This window comes from Lissotriton vulgaris, chromosome 5 (assembly GCF_964263255.1).
Source record: "Lissotriton vulgaris chromosome 5, aLisVul1.2, whole genome shotgun sequence".
Classification (NCBI taxonomy): domain Eukaryota; kingdom Metazoa; phylum Chordata; class Amphibia; order Caudata; family Salamandridae; genus Lissotriton; species Lissotriton vulgaris.
Genome location: NC_141693.1, coordinates 39,484,300 through 39,502,715, shown reverse-complemented (window position 1 = coordinate 39,502,715; position 18,416 = coordinate 39,484,300).

Below are 18,416 nucleotides of genomic sequence, written 5' to 3'. Positions count from 1 at the left end.
AGGGGTTAAACCCTGGGTTGGAGTGGCGTTGTAAAGGTACCCCTTCGCAGGAGGAGGAGGAACCCTAGAAGAAGAGGTAGGGGGAGGAGAGCCTTCCCCGAGACTCCTGGTCCGCCTGAGGTTGTAGACCCTAGGCTGGGGAACCAGTGGCAGTCTAGTCCTGTCTTGCAGACAGGAAGAGTGGAGAATGGCTACTATGTGCCAGGGGTTACTACCCCCCATTCTGTGAATAGGCCAGGACCGGTGGCACCTGGGTGGCCCAGGGCCTGTTCCTGGCCGCGGACAGCTTGGGAGTACCAGTGGGGTAGCCCAGTTGTTCCAGATAGTGGTTTTAGAAGGAATCCCATGGGTTCACCGTGGCGTAGAACAGGAGGGTGTCCCTGCAGTTGCAGGCCCGCGTCCGTGTTCTATCGCCCCAAGCAGGGAAGTCCATCACGGTGGTGATTGTCCTCCCCTGCGTTTTGGCTGGAAGGGGGTTGTGTTGGACTTGGCCCTTAAGGCAGGTTCACCCCTAAACTTTTTGCTTGTAATGGTGACCTGGTGATGGTGATTTTTGGGTTCTGCGCACTTTCACTGTGTCCCAGAGGAAAGTGCGTGCGCACTCTGAGTGCATGTGATGAGATAGGCCTGCCCTCCCATAGGAATGCATGCGGAATGTATGTGTCCCTGGTAGTTCCTGATGCGTGGGGTGTACAGGTTCGAATTTGATATGTGCGAACTCGTGAGAGTGATTGCTTCGAATGGTGTGTGTTGCATGAGTGTGTCATATGTAGAAGTGCCACTTCTAGGTATTGGCATATTAGAGTAAAATGTGTCTGGCGTGTGATTGGCTGGAGCAGGCTGGTGAGCCTGGCTCCAGGAAGGCTGGATGGGTCTGCCCGGTGGTGAGTGGGAGATTAGCATGCTGATCGCTGGGGAGTAGTGTACCTGTGTCCTGAATGGGCTGGGCTTTTCCCCACACAATGCTGGCTCCGCCCCCTGTGGTGCGACTGATGACCCTAGCCCTGCCAGTGAAAGAAAGGGGTAGTTGGGCCATCAAGGGTATTCCCAAACCAGCTGCGACTGGTTTCTCCCCCACCCTGCACTTCCAAACAAAGGATTTAGGTGTATAAAAATGGGGCTGTGTCCCCACAGAAATTGTTCTCTTCCAGGATCCTGAGGGGGCTGCTGCTGCTGTCGCTGGGCCAGAGGACCGCCACTTTGAGTGTCTCCCTGCCTGGAGACCCAGTGAGCTGGCTCTGGGCCCAGCCTTGCCCCCCCCTGCCTGCCTAGAAGGACTTTGACTGGGCTTTAGGGGCTCCTGGCGCTGGTGAGTGCCTTACCTTGCCCTATAGCGCCTGGGAGCGCTTTGTTCGGCTTGCTAGCGCTTGGGAGCGCTTATCTGGCTCAGCAGGTGCCCATCCGGCGATTGCCCCGTGTTGCCGATTTTGAAATCCCCTGGCAGGTGCCCACCCTGCCAGGGACATTGCTGCCCTAAAATCGAGTGCCAACCTCGATTTATTTTGCCTTTTAAAAGAGCCGGTGCCCACCCGGCATTTCCTGCTTATCCCCCGCCTACGAGTGCCTGGAACGGGCCGCCGCGCTGCCCGCGACGACCTGGAAGTGGTTGGCCGGCCGGCCAGCCAATCAGAGAGCGGGCCGACCGGAAGTCCCGCCCCGCAGCCGGCGTCCCTCCCTCGGGGCTCCCGAGGACGACGTAGAGCCCCGGAGCACAGCGAGGAGCCGGAAAACGAAAGTGAAGTGTGGAGAGAGCCCCCGAGGAGCGGGAGCTCTCGTGCAGAGCCGCCGCCCATGAGAGACTCCTCAGGGACCCAGCGCGAACCCAGAGAAGCCGGTGAGTGGGGCTGGGAGAACGAGTGCAGGGAGGAGGGCGTCGGGCACATTGCCGGTGCCTGAGAGAGGCCCAGTGGTGTTCAAGCCCAGAGAGGCTCGTGGGGCAGTCGCCTTGGTTCTGAGTCCCCCGTGAGGGATTCCAACGACCCTGCAGCAGTGATTAGAGCCCAGAGAGGCTCTGGGGCATTTTTGTTATTTAGAGCCCGAGAGGCTCAAGGTGCCATAATTGTTTTGCGAGCCCCGAGAGGCTCAGTGGCAGACATACCTGTGTATTTAGAGCCCTGAGAGGCTCAGGGGGACATTTTGTTCCTGCAGAGCCTATGAGGCACCCACATCGTGTTCGCCCCACCAGTGGTCAGACCCTAGAGAGGCTCCCACGTTGGCCCCATCATTTGCACCAGTTGCCCAGCACTTTGTGGGCAACTGCCACGTTTAGGCCCTGACATTGGGACACAGGGACTGCCACAGGTGGTGGCTAATGTGGATTTTGCGCTATTGTGTTGCTGTTCCTTGCACCTCTGATTGTATGTTATGCTTCATGTGCTTTACCTTTACACCTCTGAATGGGTAGTTTATTCATCATGTGTGTTGTTGCTTTTACACCTCTGAATGTATTGTGATGCCTCATGTGTTTCCTTCCTTAGACCCCTACAGGTTTAGCGATACTTAGGTGGTTTCCTTCTTGCTAGTACAGGTGGTACTAGGGAGGCCCAGGTTCCTTGTGTGATTTCCTAGGATAGTGAGGATTGCATAGGTGGTGCTCACCTGGTACCAGTAGTGGCTGGTTGTGTGTTACAAGTTCTATTTTTGTACTACAGTGATTTATATTCTAAGTGCTATTTTTAAAAGTGTTACTTCTAAAAGTGCTGATTCCTGACAGTGGTCCAGGTGGCCCTGTCTTGTAAATATCCCCTGTAAATTCTGCCCGTGCCTGTTGGCACATTGTAAAGTGTGTGTTTTATCTAATGTGTTTTGGTTAATACAAAGGCTATTTTTATATATAACCTTGTGTGGAGTTTCCTTTGTGGTGGGCCTTGGGTGTTGTTGCTGGGGTGCGTGCGCAAATACTTAACTCATACCGCCTCCAAGTTTAGCCTTGCTGCTCGCGCCACGTTACCTAGAGGGTGAGCAGGGGTTATCTTGGCGTGTAACTCCCTTGCCCTGACTTAGGAGTGGTGGTCTCTGACTGACTTTGGCGCAAGGGCCAGCCAGGGATCCCATTTCTAACAGAGCTGCATAGAGGTGTTCAGCTGTTTCGAGGCGCTATAAGTACCAGCATTTACTGCAGTACAATTTAAATCTCGTTAAGGTCCGCATAAAATCAGGTGAACAGACTTATGCAACTGAAATACTGACAACCTCGTCCATTTAGAACAGCCACATTTGTAAATAAAACAAAATTATCCCTCAAGAAATGTGATATCCCTGAAGCATTGACTACCAGGGGTGAAGTCAGGACTGCCGGCTGGTAATCCCACTGGAATATTCTTTATGGGAGGTATTATAAAGGAGCTGCCAGCTAAACTGAAGTGTGTACTTTAAAATAAACAGTCATTAAACAAACATTTTTAATGCAATAGGTCTCGCATTTGGGAGAGTTGGAGCTATTGGCATTGTAAATGACAATGCTTTTTAGGTCGCGACCTCTGCCAAGTGGTGCATCGCAACTTTAAAGTTCGGCTTCTGCATCTATATTGTGTGTTTGGAGTCCATTTTAAAACTAGATTACAAGAAACAAGACAAGGGGAAAGCATCCTTTAGGAGTTGGTTCAACTGGATCACCTTCCGACGGGGGGTGGGGGTGGGGACACCATTGATGGAGCAAGGATTCGCACGTAAAGCGACTTGCTCACATTCAAGAACCTCGTTAACTGTAATAGTATTAACCAATCCCGTTTGTCATTAATATCGCACTTTTTCAGTACACGCGGGTGTCCCAGAGATGCTTGCCTATGTGTCTATTAATCCTAATGAGGCTTGCATACTACTGAATCGCTGTTTAGCAGAAATCCAGTCTGCGCATGCGTCGGTCATACCCATGTGATGTGACACACTCGCAGTTCTGGAGGGATTATTTCGCTCATGCGCATTATTGCTAAAATGGCCGCTTTGTCTTTAAACACGCTCTCTGCTTGCAAATGCTGCTTTGCCCTTCTATCTATTTCTGCATAACTCCTAACCGCTATAGTTATTATAAAGTATGGGATGTAGTATAGCTTATCATGGTGTACAGTGTATTCATTTCTTCTGTATTTCTAATTTGTTTTCGCTTACTTTTCATGTACCATGTATCCGGGGGCCTGGGAGTGGGGAGCCTCTCCATCTTAGAGGTCTATGCGGACCTGATCACGTGACATGAGAACCGAGCCTTACATCAGTGAAACTCAGCCAGCTGGCTACCAAAGCTGAGATGCTCCTGGGAACCTGCCCCCTGACCCAGGGAGAAGAAGCTGAATTTCACCTGAAATTGTTACATTTGTTTCTTTCCACTGTGTGCTCTATTGTTCTCTTCCACACGTATGCCTGGGAACTGGAATGTAAGGGGTGGATACTGAAATATGAATATTAAATATGGGAACCCAGAATTTTAGGTGGTGACAATGACCTAACCACCTCTCCTGACCAATCATAAGTTGGGGACCCTGTCACTTGCAACATTTGTGGGTGGTCTAGGGACCCGAAAAGGGTATAACTAGCCTAGTTTTAGTTAGAGAAATTGTCCGACTTGTCCGAGTAGCTGACCTGTCACCGACCCTACGAACTCTATAGGCGATAGATACAGAGGGATGCAGAGCACTCTGTCCGAAACTTCCACAAACTCCAAGGGGTGGAAATAATCTTAAGTGCTGGCGAAGCACTTTGCTGGGAGATTCGAGAACCCAATCGGGGTTACTGGCGGATTCCGTGCAGAGAGGGAGTAGCGCAGGCGTTGCATCCGAAGCTGCAGGTGTTGGTCGTGTCCTTTGGTGAGCCCAGTCCTGACCCAAATCCTGAGGGGTATCCTGTCCGTGAGCTGTACCTGCTCGCCCACTGGTATCCTAAGTCCTTGAGGGTCCTTGTCCTCGCCTTTCCCAAACTGACCCGTGGCCAGGGTTAGTCCTCATTCCTGTCCTAGGTAATTATAATTTGTGGGTGTTCGTCATTCTATCCCCTTTCCTCTTACTTTTTTAATAAAGCCTCTATGCCCATGATATTCTCTCTGCCATCTCAAGTAGCGTATATGCATACTGTCTATTAGTTATGTTCCATTTTTCCCCCTACCTGTAGGACATTATTGAAACTGTTTTATTTGATTAGTGTGATCTAATTTCACTTGTGTTTAGAATCTAGGGTTGAATTAGCAGTTAGTATCAGGTTGAGTCACTGTAGGACTTTAGCAATTCACTGACTATTATGTTTTAAAACTCACCTACCTTAGTATAAGCCTGAAACTGAATAGCGTGTTCCCTGTGACCTTTACCCTGTAGTGTTCCCTAGCACTCAATGGTGCTTGCCCTCATCCATAGCTACATTATAGTTGTAATCATGATTATTGATATTTTGATCTGTATTAGTTTTATACTCATGTCATTCTGATTTAAAACTTACTATATAAACCTTTAAAAACCCTTCAGGTGTCTGTGGTCATTATAAAACATTGAAGTGTTATTGAATGTATAAGGTATTTTCGTTTATGTCTTATCTCCTGTCCACTGATAGCTCCTGATCCGTCAGGAAAATAGGTACCTGTGGTAAGTCAGGTACTCTGGAATTAGTGGTAAGAAAACACACAGAATTACTGATGGTTGTGTGTAAACTCGCCCGATTCACAAAAATACTGTCATAAACACGTCATGGGCCCAAGTGCGTGAAATCTGGTAAAACTAAGAGTCGGGCGCGCTCTATCAGTAATTTTCTAGTAGCAGTAGTATGGTTAGGACTAGTTAAGATAGGTAGATAAGATAGAGTGTGTATTTATAACATGTGCTGCTAGAATTATTGCTGCTAAAATCCATTGCTGCTAAAATGTATTGCTGCTAAAATTGAATTTCTATGTTTTCATTCGAATGTTATAAAGGCCTTGAAAAATGTTACTATATTATTGCATGTGATTAACATAATTGTTCGTAATTGTTTATTGTCGTTGGAATCCCCGGGGAAATAGAATAGCAAGTGGTGAATAGAATCCAATTGGCTGTGTGGTCACTGGCTAGGAGGGAGATTAGTGCATGGTTAGGTAGAACTGGAAGCGCCAATTAGGATTTTTCGCTAATTAATTGATGTATAAATGTTAGCTACGAGTACCCTGATGAAACTCTTGTTGTGATATCACCTAGTAAGGGTCACATGCGGAAGGAGTAATAGGTTCTTCGGAGCTTGAGTGACAGCAAAGGAGTTCCCTGGTGAAAGTTTGACTTAGTATATATCCCGGAAACAAGTGGATGAGTCAAAGGAGTAGCAGGTTCTCTAATGCTTGTATGAGGGGATAGGCAGAAGAGATCTATCCGTAGTGAATGAAAAGTAGACAGAAGTGGTTTACTTGCAGTAAAAGAAAAACTCTTTTCCTTTTTAAAACCCTTAAGCACAGTGGCGAACGTTACACGTTGTTAACTAAACTAAGCACTCGCACTTTAAGAAAAAATTCAAAGTTTCCGTTACCTTGTGAAGAAGGGAGTCGGTCGCAAGGCTGCACTGACGTCACTTCGTGCCGCGCTGGTATTGGTTGAGCCAGCGGGTGTGTAGCGAAGCCAGAATTGTAAGGGAGGGGTGAGCGCCGAGGAGTGAGACCGCGTCTCACGAACGGGCCGCGCACCCATTGGTCAAGAGCTTTTTGCAACCTCGGTGCTGATTTGTTGCTGTGAATTGAAAAACGCGCTAGCATTGGAAGCACATAAGTAAACAAAATTAATCAATCCGAGCTTGAAGATAGTTTAGAGAGGTGTATGTGGTATCCTGAGTTTGTACCTGATCCGAAAAATCTAGGATTTTATAAAGAGCAGTTACTAAGAGGTAGACCCCACATGATGTACGGAGTTAAGAGAAAATTGTCTTTTGCCGACAAGATTAAGAACTATTTAAAAAAAGACAAGCCCATTAGAACTAGAGAGGGTGTGATCATTCCACCACCTAATACTCCCGCATCATTTATGATGTTCGACAAAGGGTATCATACCTGTGTATGGTTGGAAAATTGGGTAAAGTACACTGAAGATGACGGAGTCCTAGCATTTCCCCTCGATGGTACCTTTAACAGTAGAATCCTGTTTAACTCAAGGACCCAAATGAATGAATTGCATCCCCGACCCAGACTAACGCAATATGAAGCCTTAGAGGAATGGGAAATTGAGGCTCTAGAGCGAGACAGACCCCGAATGAAATGAAATGAAATGAAATGAAATGAAAAATTGCATTTGTATAGCGCATAACTGCCCTGGGGCCTCGCAGCGCTTGAAGATAAAATGGTTTTAGCGCAGGCTCGGGGCAGATCAGCGAGATTTAGCAAACAAATGCGTTTTTAGGGCCTTTCTGAACGAGAGGAGGTTGCTGTTACCCCGGATGGCAAAGGGGAGGGCGTTCCAGAGTCTGGTCGCCGAATGGGAAAAGGAGCGGCCACCCCAACAGGCTTTATTAATTTTAGAGGAGGTGGCCAGCTGCAGGGTACCAGACCGAAGAGGGCGTGTTGGGACATAAGGCGTAACCAGAGGGTGCAGAATCGCTGGGTCTACACGGTGAAAGGATTTGTGCATGATGCACAGAGCTTTGAACTGCACTCTGGCAGCCATTGGGAGCCAATGGAGGTCCTTCAGAGCCTTCCTCGCCGACTGCTGACGGGACAGATTGAACAATAGGCGGGCCGCACTGTTTTGTGTGACCTGGAGCCTCTGAAGGACCGAAGCCGGTGCTCCCAGGTAGAGAGCGTTCCCGTAATCCAGGCGAGAGAGAATGAGGGCCTGGACCATGATCCTCCTCGCCTGGAAAGGGAGCAAAGGGAGCACCCGCCGGAGCATCCTCATTAGTCCGAAGCAAGTGGCAGCAGTCTTAGTAGCCTGGACAGAGAAATCAAGGGCAGTGTCAAGCCAAATCCCGAGGCTCTTTATCTGGGACTTGGGTGCAGGAGGAGCGCCAAGACATGGTGGCCAGACGGGTGCAAGAGCAGATGGGGAGGGATTTCCAAGGAGAATGATGTCTGTCTTCTCCCCGTTAAGCTTGAGACAGGAGGCTTGCATCCAACTGACCACAGCCTCTAGACAGGGGCCTAAGGTGTTGGATGATCCATCTGCGTGGTCTAACGAGACCACCAGCTGCGTATCATCCGCGTAGGTGACTATACGCACACCAAAGGGATGGACTATCCTGTCCAGAGGTTCCATGTAGGCGTTAAAGAGGGTCGGGCTCAGGGAGGAGCCCTGAGGGACCCCACACCAGAGAGGATGTTTAGGAGAGACTGTCTCACCCTCAAAGACCCGGAAAAAGCGCTCACTCAAAAAGGAGGTGAGCCAGTCCAGAGCCGCGCCCGACACGCCCATGCCCGCCAGTCGGTGTACTAGCGTGGCATGGTTCACCGTGTCGAACGCGGCACTAAGGTCTAACAGGATGATGGCCACCTTTCCTCCCCGATCCAAAGTCGTTCTTGCTTCCTCCGTGACCGCCAACATGGCAGTTTCTGTGCCATGTTGAGGGCGAAAACCTGTCTGGGAGGCACACAACAGACAGTTGGACTCCAGATAGTCTGTTAAGATATTGTTGGTGTGCCTCTCCAGCAGTTTACTCAACCAGGGAAGCAACAAAATGTGGCGGTAGTTGGACAGGTTGTTCTGGTCCAGGGAGGGTTTCTTGAGAAGCGCCCTCACCATGGCACACTTCCAAGCGAGTGGGACCGACCTGGACACAATGGAGGTGTTTAAAGCTTCCAGGATCACAGGACGAATAACGTCCAGTGCCTTGATAAGGATCCGGGGGGTGCCGGGTCATTGGGGGAGCCAGAAGAAACTTTGGAGATTAGTCTATCCAGGCTGGCGGCATCAAGAAGCGGAATTGTGTCCAGTTTGCAGGGAGCCGAGGAGTCAGCTGGCCTAAGAGGGACGGAGGGGGTGTTGACTAGGATTACTAAAAGATGAATATATGGTCGAGATTTTCTTGGAAAAAAAGGCAGCTAGCTCATTACAGCGGTCTTGTGCCCCTTCAACAGAAGGACGCTCAGCCGGAGCTGAAATGAGGGACTTAGCTATCCTAAAGATTTCTCTAGGCGCGTTTGCTGCAGCACTAATTTTACCTTCATAGAAGGAGGTTTGCGCCATTTTAATCTCTGATTTATAGAGCCTCATTGCGGACCTGTATTCGTCTTTCCTAGACTGAGAATGGTCCTTCCTCCACGCTCTCTCTAGTTTGCGGCAGTCAAGCTTTCATAACCTCAGAGCAGGAGTGTACCAGGGTGCAACTTTAGGTCTTCTGATGAGATTACAGGGGCGTTTGGGAAGAACTTGGTCTAAAGTGCTGGAGATCCAGTGATCAAAGTTGCTAGAAGCAGAGGCAGGGTTCAAGGCCTTTCTCGGGGGGTCTTGAGTAAGGGCCGTTGTCCAATCGGTGAGGGGAAGTGAGGACCATTTCCTGCCCATGTACTTTGTAGAGGCTTCAGGAGGGGGACAAGAGTTAGAAAGCCAGGTGAACGGTATCAAAAAATGATCGGTCCAAGGCAGAGGAACAGGGGACTCTACATTAAGGTTGACATTACTGTATATGTGATCGAGGAGATGTCCCTTCTTATAGGTCGCCTGATAGCCTCTCTGGCAGAGGTCTAACGCTTGCATGTTGGCCCGCAAGTTATTAGCTGCCGTATCCTGGGGGTCATCTGAATGGATATTAAAATCCCCAAGCAGAGTGAGGTTAGATGAGGTCACGGCTGCGTTAGCGGTGAGATCAGTAATTTGAGTGATAAAATTGTTGAGGGAGCCTGGTGGTCGATAGAGTAGAATACCAGAAAAAGTGGTGGTAGGGGAGAGATCAAGTGCAAAGTGTAAGCTCTCACAGGTCAGCAAGGAATTAGAAGTGACCCGACACTTAAAGGTGTCCCTATATATAATAGCTAAGCCCCCGCCTCTCCCCGATTGGCGGTCGAGGTGCTTAAGGGTGTAGCCTGGAGGAGTGGCCCATATTAAGGACGGGTCGTTGTCAATCTGAAGCCAAGTTTCCGTTAAAAATAGGGCGTCAGGATTAAGCTCATCAATCAACAGATGCAACTTTGTGGAGTGTTTAGGTAGCGACCGGCAATTAAGGAGATACAATCTCCAAAACTCTCCCAAAGGGAGGGAGCCGCTACATGGGCGGGAGGTGCTCCATGTACAGTGCTTGCAGTGAAGGTCGGTGTTAGCTGGAGAGACGGAATGGCAGCAGGAAGGACTGACAGGGGGGCGTAAGGAGTGTAACCACAAAGAGTTGTAGGCAACTTGATTACCGACCATGATGCCAGTCACCGCCTCAGACCAGGACCAGCGAGAAGCGTCTGGACGCAGACTGGCGCAGACTGGCTTCTCTTTGGCGCCTCTTCGGCGCGTATACGGCGCTACCGCAGCGCGTCACCGCTGCGCGGGATAAGAAGAGGTTATATAGATTAGGCCAGGGTGGAGACTAGCCCGTCAACCTCCCCAAGATGGCTGCCCAGAATGGGACAACCAGGAAGTGGTGTCGCTTAAGCCTCCCTCCACACAATCAGCACAAGCTGTGGTGGACCGGGGAGTAGCGACCAGAAAACAGGTAAGAGGCACAGCAATGTAATTTAAAAACACATATTCTTCAATCAATAGGTTTTTAAATTGTTAAAACGAAGTAGCAACAATCTAATTTTAAAAACACATATTCTTAGTCAATAGGTCTTTAAAATTATTAAAAACGAAAGTAGCAGCTTGCAAAACTCCTGTTCGCATTCAAGCACTAGCGCTATGATCTTTGTTGGTAAGTGATCGTGCGCGCAATACTCCCGCCCTAAAATAGTGAGGGCCAGGGGGGAGACTAGCCCGTCAACCTCCCCAAGATGGCTGCCCAGAATGGGACAACCAGGAAGTGGTGTCGCTTAAGCCTCCCTCCACACAATCAGCACAAGCTGTGGTGGACCGGGGAGTAGCGACCAGAAAACAGGTAAGAGGCACAGCAATGTAATTTAAAAACACATATTCTTCAATCAATAGGTTTTTAAATTGTTAAAACGAAGTAGCAGCAATCTAATTTTAAAAACACATATTCTTAGTCAATAGGTCTTTAAAATTATTAAAAACGAAAGTAGCAGCTTGCAGAACTCCTGTTCGCATTGAAGCACTAGCGCTATGATCTTTGTTGGTAAGGGAATGGATAAGGGATTGAGTAAATGGTATCCAAAGGTACAGAAAGAAACTAAAGAGAAAAAGATGAAGCAGTGGAGACAGAACATGATGGTTGAGGGACTGTTTCCAATGTTTGGGGTAACTGAACAAGGGGGAGGAAAAAGGGCAGAGAAAACTCGACATCTAATGGCCATGGGAGATTCGGAGGATGAATACTTGGAGGATTTGTTAATGAAAAATCCACCTCCTTATGCTGAAGAATCGGGGCCCCTAAGCTCGAAAAATCCGTTTTTCCGACATCCTAGAAGTAGGAGGGCCAGTGAGACAGATGCGGTTGGTACAGGTAGCAAAACCAGTGATAGCGACGGATTTTGTAGACCTAGCACAGCGGTCCCAAATTATCGACCCGAGAGGCTCAGTGGCAGACATACCTGTGTATTTAGAGCCCTGAGAGGCTCAGGGGGACATTTTGTTCCTGCAGAGCCTATGAGGCACCCACATCGTGTTCGCCCCACCAGTGGTCAGACCCTAGAGAGGCTCCCACGTTGGCCCCATCATTTGCACCAGTTGCCCAGCACTTTGTGGGCAACTGCCACGTTTAGGCCCTGACATTGGGACACAGGGACTGCCACAGGTGGTGGCTAATGTGGATTTTGCGCTATTGTGTTGTTGTTCCTTGCACCTCTGATTGTATGTTATGCTTCATGTGCTTTACCTTTACACCTCTGAATGGGTAGTTTATTCATCATGTGTGTTGTTGCTTTTACACCTCTGAATGTATTGTGATGCATCATGTGTTTCCTTCCTTAGACCCCTACAGGTTTAGCGATACTTAGGTGGTTTCCTTCTTGCTAGTACAGGTGGTACTAGGGAGGCCCAGGTTCCTTGTGTGATCTCCTAGGATAGTGAGGATTGCATAGGTGGTGCTCACCTGGTACCAGTAGTGGCTGGTTGTGTGTTACAAGTTCTATTTTTGTACTACAGTGATTTATATTCTAAGTGCTATTTTTAAAAGTGTTACTTCTAAAAGTGCTGATTCCTGACAGTGGTCCAGGTGGCCCTGTCTTGTAAATATCCCCTGTAAATTCTGCCCGTGCCTGTTGGCACATTGTAAAGTGTGTGTTTTATCTAATGTGTTTTGGTTAATACAAAGGCTATTTTTATATATAACCTTGTGTGGAGTTTCCTTTGTGGTGGGCCTTGGGTGTTGTTGCTGGGGTGCGTGCGCAAATACTTAACTCATACCGCCTCCAAGTTTAGCCTTGCTGCTCGCGCCACGTTACCTAGAGGGTGAGCAGGGGTTATCTTGGCGTGTAACTCCCTTGCCCTGACTTAGGAGTGGTGGTCTCTGACTGACTTTGGCGCAAGGGCCAGCCAGGGATCCCATTTCTAACAGAGCTGCATAGAGGTGTTCAGCTGTTTCGAGGCGCTATAAGTACCAGCATTTACTGCAGTACAATTTAAACCTTGTTAAGGTCCGCATAAAATCAGGTGAACAGACTTATGCAACTGAAATACTGACAACCTCGTCCATTTAGAACAGCCAAATTTGTAAATAAAACAAAATTATCCCTCAAGAAATGTGATATCCCTGAAGCATTGACTACCAGGGGTGAAGTCAGGACTGCCGGCTGGTAATCCCACTGGAATATTCTTTATGGGAGGTATTATAAAGGAGCTGCCAGCTAAACTGAAGTGTGTACTTTAAAATAAACAGTCATTAAACAAACATTTTTAATGCAATAGGTCTCGCATTTGGGAGAGTTGGAGCTATTGGCATTGTAAATGACAATGCTTTTTAGGTCGCGACCTCTGCCAAGTGGTGCATCGCAACTTTAAAGTTCGGCTTCTGCATCTATATTGTGTGTTTGGAGTCCATTTTAAAACTAGATTACAAGAAACAAGACAAGGGGAAAGCATCCTTTAGGAGTTGGTTCAACTGGATCACCTTCCGACGGGGGGGGGGGGGGACGAAACCATTGATGGAGCAAGGATTCGCAGGTAAAGCGACTTGCTCACATTTAAGAACCTCGTTAACTGTAATAGTATTAACCAATCCCGTTTGTCATTAATATCGCACTTTTTCAGTACACGCGGGTGTCCCAGAGATGCTTGCCTATGTGTCTATTAATCCTAATGAGGCTTGCATACTACTGAATCGCTGTTTAGCAGAAATCCAGTCTGCGCATGCGTCGGTCATACCCATGTGATGTGACACACTCGCAGTTCTGGAGGGATTATTTTGCTCATGCGCATTATTGCTAAAATGGCCGCTTTGTCTTTAAACACGCTCTCTGCTTGCAAATGCTGCTTTGCCCTTCTATCTATTTCTGCATAACTCCTAAGCGCTATAGTTATTATAAAGTATGGGATGTAGTATAGCTTATCATGGTGTACAGTGTATTCATTTCTTCTGTATTTCTAATTTGTTTTCGCTTACTTTTCATGTACCGTGTATCCGGGGGCCTGGGAGTGGGGATCCTCTCCATCTTAGAAGTCTATGCGGACCTGATCACGTGACATGAGAACCGAGCCTTACATCAGTGGAACTCAGCCAGCTGGCTACCAAAGCTGAGATGCTCCTGGGAACCTGCCCCCTGACCCAGGGAGAAGAAGCTGAATTTCACCTGAAATTGTTACATTTGTTTCTTTCCACTGTGTGCTCTATTGTTCTCTTCCACACGTATGCCTGGGAACTGGAATGTAAGGGGTGGATACTGAAATATGAATATTAAATATCGGAACCCAGAATTTTAGGTGGTGAAAATGACCTAACCACCTCTCCTGACCAAACATAAGTTGGGGACCCTGTCACTTGCAACATTTGTGGGTGGTCTAGGGACCCGAAAAGGGTATAACTAGCCTAGTTTTAGTTAGAGAAATTGTCCGACTTGTCCGAGTAGCTGACCTGTCACCGACCCTACGAACTCTATAGGCGATAGATACAGAGGGATGCGGAGCACTCTGTCCGAAACTTCCACAAACTCCAAGGGGTGGAAATAATCTTAAGTGCTGGCGAAGCACTTTGCTGGGAGATTCGAGAACCCAATCGGGGTTACTGGCGGATTCCGTGCAGAGAGGGAGTAGCGCAGGCGTTGCATCCGAAGCTGCAGGTGTTGGTCGTGTCCTTTGGTGAGCCCAGTCCTGACCCAAATCCTGAGGGGTATCCTGTCCTGACTGTCCGTGAGCTGTACCTGCTCGCCTACTGGTATCCTAAGTCCTTGAGGGTCCTTGTCGTTGCCTTTCCCAAACTGACCCGTGGCCAGGGTTAGTCCTCATTCCTGTCCTAGGTAATTATAATTTGTGGGTGTTCGTCATTCTATCCCCTTTCCTCTTACTTTTTTAATAAAGCCTCTATGCCCATGATATTCTCTCTGCCATCTCAAGTAGCGTATATGCATACTGTCTATTAGTTATGTTCCATTTTTCCCCCTACCTGTAGGACATTATTGAAACTGTTTTATTTGATTAGTGTGATCTAATTTCACTTGTGTTTAGAATCTAGGGTTGAATTAGCAGTTAGTATCAGGTTGAGTCACTGTAGGACTTTAGCAATTCACTGACTATTATGTTTTAAAACTCACCTACCTTAGTATAAGCCTGAAACTGAATAGCGTGTTCCCTGTGACCTTTACCCTGTAGTGTTCCCTAGCACTCAATGGTGCTTGCCCTCATCCATAGCTACATTATAGTTGTAATCCTGATTATTGATATTTTGATCTGTATTAGTTTTATACTCATGTCATTCGGATTTAAAACTTACTATATAAACCTTTAAAAACCCTTCAGGTGTCTGTGGTCATTATAAAACATTGAAGTGTTATTGAATGTATAAGGTATTTTCGTTTATGTCTTATCTCCTGTCCACTGATAGCTCCTGATCCGTCAGGAAAATAGGTACCTGTGGTAAGTCAGGTACTCTGGAATTAGTGGTAAGAAAACACACAGAATTACTGATGGTTGTGTGTAAACTCGCCCGATTCACAAAAATACTGTCATAAACACGTCATGGGCCCAAGTGCGTGAAATCTGGTAAAACTAAGAGTCGGGCGCGTTCTATCAGTAATTTTCTAGTAGCAGTAGTATGGTTAGGACTAGTTAAGATAGGTAGATAAGATAGAGTGTGTATTTATAACATGTGCTGCTAGAATTATTGCTGCTAAAATCCATTGCTGCTAAAATGTATTGCTGCTAAAATTGAATTTCTATGTTTTCATTCGAATGTTATAAAGGCCTTGAAAAATGTTACTATATTATTGCATGTGATTAACATAATTGTTCGTAATTGTTTATTGTCGTTGGAATCCCCGGGGAAATAGAATAGCAAGTGGTGAATAGAATCCAATTGGCTGTGTGGTCACTGGCTAGGAGGGAGATTAGTGCATGGTTAGGTAGAACTGGAAGCGCCAATTAGGATTTTTCGCTAATTAATTGATGTATAAATGTTAGCTACGAGTACCCTGATGAAACTCTTGTTGTGATATCACCTAGTAAGGGTCACATGCGGAAGGAGTAATAGGTTCTTCGGAGCTTGAGTGACAGCAAAGGAGTTCCCTGGTGAAAGTTTGACTTAGTATATATCCCGGAAAGAAGTGGATGAGTCAAAGGAGTAGCAGGTTCTCTAATGCTTGTATGAGGGGATAGGCAGAAGAGATCTATCCGTAGTGAATGAAAAGTAGACAGAAGTGGTTTACTTGCAGTAAAAGAAAAACTCTTTTCCTTTTTAAAACCCTTAAGCACAGTGGCGAACGTTACACGTTGTTAACTAAACTAAGCACTCGCACTTTAAGAAAAAATTCAAAGTTTCCGTTACCTTGTGAAGAAGGGAGTCGGTCGCAAGGCTGCACTGACGTCACTTCGTGCCGCGCTGGTATTGGTTGAGCCAGCGGGTGTGTAGCGAAGCCAGAATTGTAAGGGAGGGGTGAGCGCCGAGGAGTGAGACCGCGTCTCACGAACGGGCCGCGCACCCATTGGTCAAGAGCTTTTTGCAACCTCGGTGCTGATTTGTTGCCGTGAATTGAAAAACGCGCTAGCATTGGAAGCACATAAGTAAACAAAATTAATCAATCCGAGCTTGAAGATAGTTTAGAGAGGTGTATGTGGTATCCTGAGTTTGTACCTGATCCGAAAAATCTAGGATTTTATAAAGAGCAGTTACTAAGAGGTAGACCCCACATGATGTACGGAGTTAAGAGAAAATTGTCTTTTGCCGACAAGATTAAGAACTATTTAAAAAAAGACAAGCCCATTAGAACTAGAGAGGGTGTGATCATTCCACCACCTAATACTCCCGCATCATTTATGATGTTCGACAAAGAGTATCATACCTGTGTATGGTTGGAAAATTGGGTAAAGTACACTGAAGATGACGGAGTCCTAGCATTTCCCCTCGATGGTACCTTTAACGGTAGAATCCTGTTTAACTTAAGGACCCAAATGAATGAATTGCATCCCCGACCCAGACTAACGCAATATGAAGCCTTAGAGGAATGGGAAATTGAGGCTCTAGAGCGAGACAGACCCCGAATGAAATGAAATGAAATGAAATGAAAAATTGCATTTGTATAGCGCATAACTGCCCTGGGGCCTCGCAGCGCTTGAAGATAAAATGGTTTTAGCGCAGGCTCGGGGCAGATCAGCGAGATTTAGCAAACAAATGCGTTTTTAGGGCCTTTCTGAACGAGAGGAGGTTGCTGTTACCCCGGATGGCAAAGGGGAGGGCGTTCCAGAGTCTGGTCGCCGAATGGGAAAAGGAGCGGCCACCCCAACAGGCTTTATTAATTTTAGAGGAGGTGGCCAGCTGCAGGGTACCAGACCGAAGAGGGCGTGTTGGGACATAAGGCGTAACCAGAGGGTGCAGAATCGCTGGGCCTACACGGTGAAAGGATTTGTGCATGATGCACAGAGCTTTGAACTGCACTCTGGCAGCCATTGGGAGCCAATGGAGGTCCTTCAGAGCCTTCCTCGCCGACTGCTGACGGGACAGATTGAACAATAGGCGGGCCGCACTGTTTTGTGTGACCTGGAGCCTCTGAAGGACCGAAGCCGGTGCTCCCAGGTAGAGAGCGTTCCCATAATCCAGGCGAGAGAGAATGAGGGCCTGGACCATGATCCTCCTCGCCTGGAAAGGGAGCAAAGGGAGCACCCGCCGGAGCATCCTCATTAGTCCGAAGCAAGTGGCAGCAGTCTTAGTAGCCTGGACAGAGAAATCAAGGGCAGTGTCAAGCCAAATCCCGAGGCTCTTTATCTGGGACTTGGGCGCAGGAGGAGCGCCAAGACATGGTGGCCAGACGGGTGCAAGAGCAGACGGGGAGGGATTTCCAAGGAGAATGATGTCTGTCTTCTCCCCGTTAAGCTTGAGACAGGAGGCTTGCATCCAACTGGCCACAGCCTCTAGACAGGGGCCTAAGGTGTTGGATGATCCATCTGCGTGGTCTAACGAGACCACCAGCTGCGTATCATCCGCGTAGGTGACTATACGCACACCAAAGGGATGGACTATCCTGTCCAGAGGTTCCATGTAGGCCTTAAAGAGGGTCGGGCTCAGGGAGGAGCCCTGAGGGACCCCACACCTGAGAGGATGTTTAGGAGAGACTGTCTCACCCTCAAAGACCCGGAAAAAGCGCTCACTCAAAAAGGAGGTGAGCCAGTCCAGAGCCGCGCCCGACACGCCCATGCCCGCCAGTCGGTGTCCTAGCGTGGCATGGTTCACCGTGTCGAACGCGGCACTAAGGTCTAACAGGATGATGGCCACCTTTCCTCCCCGATCCAAAGTCGTTCTTGCTTCCTCCGTGACCGCCAACATGGCAGTTTCTGTGCCATGTTGAGGGCGAAAACCTGTCTGGGAGGCACACAACAGACAGTTGGACTCCAGATAGTCTGTTAAGATATTGTTGGTGTGCCTCTCCAGCAGTTTACTCAACCAGGGAAGCAACGAAATGGGGCGGTAGTTGGACAGGTTGTTCTGGTCCAGGGAGGGTTTCTTGAGAAGCGCCCTCACCATGGCACACTTCCAAGCGAGTGGGACCGACCTGGACACAATGGAGGTGTTTAAAGCTTCCAGGATCACAGGACGAATAACGTCCAGTGCCTTGATAAGGATCCGGGGGGGTGCCGGGTCATTGGGGGAGCCAGAAGAAACTTTGGAGATTAGTCTATCCAGGCTGGCGGCATCAAGAAGCGGAATTGTGTCCAGTTTGCAGGGAGCCGAGGAGTCAGCTGGCCTAAGAGGGACGGAGGGGGTGTTGACTAGGATTACTAAAAGATGAATATATGGTCGAGATTTTCTTG